Consider the following 6,276-nt stretch of genomic DNA (forward strand, 5'->3'; position numbering starts at 1 on the left):
AACACTGTCAGTTTTGAATATTGAAAGCGCATTGCACAGTTATCAAACACAAGTAATTTAAACCCGATTTAATACTTTTTGAGTGACGAGAGCCTGATTAGCAACCGTGCCAGTACGAAGAGCTTTTCCGCATTCTGACCGCGCGTAAATTGCCTGTTTCGTCGAGTTTCTGCTCTTGCTCCAATTTGCTCGCGACCAGAATGCGGAGAAGCTTGCTACGCAGGCTAGAGTGACGAAAGCCAATATCTCCTTAAACTGATTACGCCCAAAGAGAGAAACAGTGACCCAAATTACGTCAATCAGTCAGTTAGGTTTCACAAGCTCTTTAATTAAATGTTAAACGTCAAAGTCGCAAAGGAAAAGGAAAAAGGAAAATGCAAGCACTTCACACGGAGTTCCTGGGGCTATGCTATGAAAATTGTGTTTCACCCTGGCGCGTCAGTTATGTTACTCAGCACGAAAAACAGCGTTAATCGTTCTTTGTTTTGTTACAAAGTACTCAAGAAGTCTGAGAAAACAATGACTTCCTTCAGCTAAGGTTTCCCTAACCTCTTAACCTGCTGTCATCACTTCCTAGCAACACAACACACGGTTACGAAACGTTATTTTTTCCAGTGATAAGAGCCCTCGCATTTAGAATCGCGCCTATGCCGTGACATCACGTATACGTACGAGGGAATAATCGAGTGAGTGAATGACATCACGTGGATTGAGTGACGTCTTCTTAATCATCTCAGTTGCTCCTAGAACAAGAAGATCTGTTAGATCTTATAACCGCGCTTTTAAAATTTAACTGTTCGCTTAGCACTACCGTCGGAACGTAGTGCACATTCCAAAGCAGTCATTGATGATTCTTTTCTTACTGTAGACATCACATCACTTGATCAACACAAACTGTATTATTGCACCATCAGTGGTAGCCTTTGACAAATCTCCGATGACTTAATGGTCTTAATCTAGAACTTTCTTCGGGATATGTATGGGCATGAACGATATCAACGACACAATAATAACACTATTAACAACAGCTTTCTTTCTTAAAAGTCATGATTAAATTTAATTGGTGTTTTCCACGAGTAAAGGGCAAGCAAAGTAGTCACACAAGTCATAAAAAAACCCTATCCCGACCGATGTATCGATTTTGGTCACTCCAGTGACCACAGATTGAAAACGTGACAGAAAATTGGCGTTACTTTTGATTCTCACCAAATTTGTCGTATCCCCCCCCTCGGGAGAATTTTGTTAAGTTAGCTAATTTAGTATGCAAGCCACCGTAATGGCGGTCGCTGCCGGCGAAATGTTTATTTGCTCAAAATTGGGGCAAAATCTTTCGGAGATGGAAATCAGGACATTTGTAAGGATACAGAAAGTAATTTGGGACCGGTTGCTGGCTTCTAAGGCTGAATTTATCCAGAAGTAAGATGTATTTTCGTTTTCGTGTCGAAAGCCACGCGATGAAATATTATCGGCTTGTTCTGCTGTCTTGTTCTGTTTTTTCTCTTTGTCGTTTTTGTAGCCCGCCGAGGCCAGTCTTTCGTCTAAATCAGTTGAAAAAGGTTCGAAAAAGATGTTCCCATTCAAGTTTAAACTCTCAGGCGATAATTGTGGAGTTTTTTGGCCGAAACGTCGGCTTTGTTATGTTGGTGTTTTTCGGTTGCTATGGGCGACCGTTTCTTCCTTTGTTAGGACAAGTCTGGGAAGTGAGGTCACAAAAAAATTCTAATTAATTCTGGTTTTGTTCGATTTCGCTGAAATTTTAACACGATAAAGTTGGATTGTTAACGAATAGATTTCCCGCCTGCCGATGTGTGGTAGCTATTAACGCTGAAGTGTTATACCGCTTCGAAGTCAGGGTTTTGAAGAGATTTTTTTGCAACATGTGGGTTCGGCGTGATTTTGTAATCTGAGGTTTCGGTTGACCCCGAAGGAAAAAATATCCGGAAAAGGTCATTTCATCGACGATTCAAACAAATATAAATATGTATATGTTCCCAGCTAAATTTCTGGTGAAAAAATATAATTTTTGACGAGCGCTGGGTTTTTAATTTATTCCCGCGAAAGATGAAATTTATTGTTTCAACAGCTTTTGGCGAGTAAACATCACAGGTTGCGTGACTCAAAATTTGGCCGAGTGGAAGCTTGGGTCTGCTCGCACCGAAGTCGAAAAAAAAAAAACCACGGGTAAACCATGAACCGCGCTCGGCCCATGGCCGCGCGGTTAATTACCTTTCTGTTGTTCAACCGCGTGAGACGAAGTTTTGAAATTTTTGCGATCAAAAAAAAAAAAAATGGGCACGTTCTTAAGTACTGGGCCACACAGCCAAACTGACCTTGGAGGATAAAACATCCTTTTAGAATACTAACCCAAACACTTTTACGCGACTTCTAAAATCGAAATAGAAAGTTCTTGAGACAAACAATAGAAGCTACAGTTCAGCGAACTAGAAACCTGAATAGGATCATATCTTACGTGGGAGATCCAGACGAAGCATAGTACACGAACCCAAACACTCCATCGATAGGGTATTGTTCGGAGCTAAGTACTCTCGATAAACTAAGATAAACAACTTGAAGTTATAAGACTCACTTGTGGGCAGTCGGGCCCTAGAATCACAAGACTAACGTGCTAGCTACACAACGATAAACGGTTAATGATCTCAAGCCAAAATACTAAATTCTATACGAGTTATTGAGCTTTATAACAAAAGTTTACGTAGAACGTTGTGCCGTAAATGAGTTTTTTTTTTAACTTTGGGACTCGCAGTATCTCTTACTGTGCAGTCGAAGAAATAATAATGTAAAAGTGCTGCATTTCTTGTTTAAGTGGTATCTATATGAAGTTTTAATTCAAATTTTCTGACGAGCATCCCTGGACTAGTTATATAGGAGTCCCCCCGGGTCCCCCGATTTACACCGTACCCTCGGGTGGTGTACATCGAGCGTAATAGGATTACTAGATACCTGGCGACATAACTTTCTCAACGCCTCCTAATAGGTATCCCCGAGGGAAGTTACTCCCCGAAATGCTTGTTAGGGGTGTGTTGCCTGTTTTCTTCAACCCTCATCCTGTTTTTAAGACCAAAATATGTGATTTTTGATATTTTATTTCAGACTTGACTTAACCTGCCATCATACCCGCCATCCAATGTTCAACAGCGGGGAAATTAGTGGACGGTTGGCGACTGGTTAAAGAAATGTATCTTGCGTACTTTTTTTCCTTCCCTCTTTCAAGCAAAAAATAGCAACTTAGACTTGCTTAAATTAAATATAGTGGAACCCTGCCTCATGGTCATCTCGTTACTACGCCCACTTTTTTTGTCCCAGCGAAACGCCCATACATCTTCTTATAAGAAAACCCCGTAAATGAGGCCACCCATTAATACAGTCAACGGCCACATTCTAAAATCCCAACCTGTGGTATATGGTGATGTTACTCAATTTAGACCAAACATGAATTTGATCTTACCCTGTTAATGCGGCCACCCCTTTTAATACAGCCAAATTTTCATGGCCCGTTAGTGACCGCATAAACGGGGTTCCACTGTACCCCTATTTCATACCGCAAACATTATTACAAGTCTATAACAAATTACCTTAGTTCACGGGGAATTAAACTGTTTCTATTGTTTCTAGAACACTATGAATTCTGTTATGCATATGTTACTGGGGGAAAGAAAATGTTTTTGTCTAAATAACATCAGCAAATTACAGGTGGGAGGATGAAGCATAACTTACTTCAGACCAAAACACAGTGGCTGAAACACCACACGGTACAGTGCTCACATACCTCTATAGCTTATAAGGAAGTTCCACTTAAATAGTTATCAAGTGCTACTCTCTATGAACAAAGAAAGCTAATGGATTTCCGAACCCACAAAGCAGACAGAAGTGCCTAAATGTCCGCATGCTACGATGCTTTCAAATGAACCACAACATTAACGCTTGAAAGAACACGGCGATCCATTTGTTATTTCTAATTCGTCTTTTGTTTTCACTGTAGTGTACAGCTGTACGTGCACGTTTTAGTTTCCCGCATAATTATCTGTTATAAGGGAACTATAAAAGAAATTTTTACCACAGTTGGTACTAATTTCGCAATCTGATTGGAGTCCAGACAACGCTGGTCGCGTCAATGCGTCGCGCAATGCCTTTTTCAGCTCTGAAACATTTTCTTTGACGTTGATATTGTGGTAAAAAACAAATCGAAACGTGGTTTAGCGTGGTCTATAAAAGAATTAGTTCGTGCTTTTAGCTGTGCGTATATCGAGTTATGGATGCACTTGGGAAGTTTGGAGAGCACTCAAGAAGCTAGAGTTGCTTCTTTCGTGCTCTCCAAAGTTCCCGAGCGTGAACCAATTATTTAATCGACAACGATACACGTCATCACAGTGGTCAAAATTTGTTGTGCGCCTCGTGAGTCCACAACATTTTGACCACTGTGATGACGCGTATCGTTGTCGATAAGAGTACAGACTCCGCTAAACCACATTCGATTTGTTAAGTTGAGTGAAATAACCGGCTCGGGTAAAATCCAAACGTAATAACTTGCCTTTCAACACTCAAAGCAAGCTCCTTTGACACTGAATAGCTTATACAGCGGAACCTCGATTGAACGAACCTCTGTTTAACGAAGTCCTCGATATAACGAACGCTATTCCATGTCCCGGCCAAAGTTACAATAAAATGTATGGAATAGAACCTCGATATAACGAATTCTTCGATATAACGAACATAATCCGGAAGCCCAAACGCAAAATCTACCTCGATATAACGAATTACAATGTCAACATGCGACTGAAGATAAACGCTGGACAGATCAACAGTCAACAAATCTTTGTAATCCCTATGGTAAAGAGACAGCAACCTTTCAGTCAACGGCTTATTATACGTCATAGACATTGGCACTACAGCATTTCGACATCAATTAACTTCTGCTCTATCTTCTTTGAAAACCTGAAATGTTGGGTAGTGCAACATAACAACACTAAAGCCCGTTTCCTTGTTTACATAGACAATTTTCTGTATAACCTCTATGTTGCAACATTTTGAAATCGCTACTCTGAAAGTGTCGTTCTTTTGTAAACAAAAGCTGCGCGTCTCCTCAAAAGTGAAAATAATTGATACTGAAAGCCACCATGCTTAATGAAATGCATCTCAAAACGCGGCACTTCTGGGTGACGAAAATTGCATTGAATTGCGTGACAGAAGTCACCCGTGTTACAAATCAATCATTAACTATGACCTCCTTATAACGAACATTTTGGTCACTTCCCCTCAAATTCGTTATATCGAGGTTTTCGATATAACGAACCCTCGATTTTACGAACAAATTTGGCCGGTCCCCAGCGACTTCGTTAAATCGAGGTTCCACTGAAGCAAAGATCAAAGAATGCCAGTTATTCATCGGACAAACGTTTTGGTTTCCCCCTGTGATAGACAATGATTTGCACAATTTGTTGCTGTTAAAGGAACTAGGTCACAGTGTGCGCATCTTGAAAAGCTGCTCAAGTTCGTCGTTTGCAATCCACATCAATCTTCTCCATCCTTAACCATCCTTTCTCCTTTAAGGTTAATTATTATTTCTTTGGTGTTTTGCCATCTTACCAATCTAGTATTTTTAGGTTTACTTAAAATTTCAAGGTTATTTGATTGAGTTATTTAAATAGGCGATCTGGCTGCTGCGCTGCGGGATAACGGACTGTTGCGCAAAACCCAGTACTTTACGATGAACAGACGAAGGTTTATTGTCAGTCACGAAACCAATATGAACCAACTTGTTTGTTAACTATCTACGGATGACAGATCAGCCAAAACACTTAATGAGTTTAAAAGGCGCATTCGTGGCAAAGATCTAAGTTCACAGAAGCCGACTGTAAGGGTTGTATCCTCTGCTCAACGTGACACTCTTAAATCTTAAAATTAATCGATTAAAATTAAAAAATTAATAGATTTTTTTACATTAGATCAGCTATCGACACATCACCTATAATGTTTAGCTTTATCTTTAAAACATTTTAGACTGCACTTTGTATTATCCATATTTTAGTGTAGATGTAGGTATCTTAGTCCTCTCAGTTTTGTATTTTGTCTTAGTCTGTGTCCCCTTATTAGTTTGGGTTTAACGGAGGTTATCGTGTGAGTTATGCTAATACAACTAGATGTCCAGAACATAAACACGTGCCTGCTGGCCCGTTAGGAAAAAGCTTCATTTATGGGGAAACCTGAACCCTCCCGAATGCACTGAGAGTTAGACATTAAAACCTCGAGAGAGATATA

This window comes from Orbicella faveolata, unplaced genomic scaffold (genome assembly GCF_042242905.1).
Source record: "Orbicella faveolata isolate gen_17 unplaced genomic scaffold, um_ofav_v1 contig_27, whole genome shotgun sequence".
NCBI lineage: Eukaryota > Metazoa > Cnidaria > Anthozoa > Scleractinia > Merulinidae > Orbicella > Orbicella faveolata.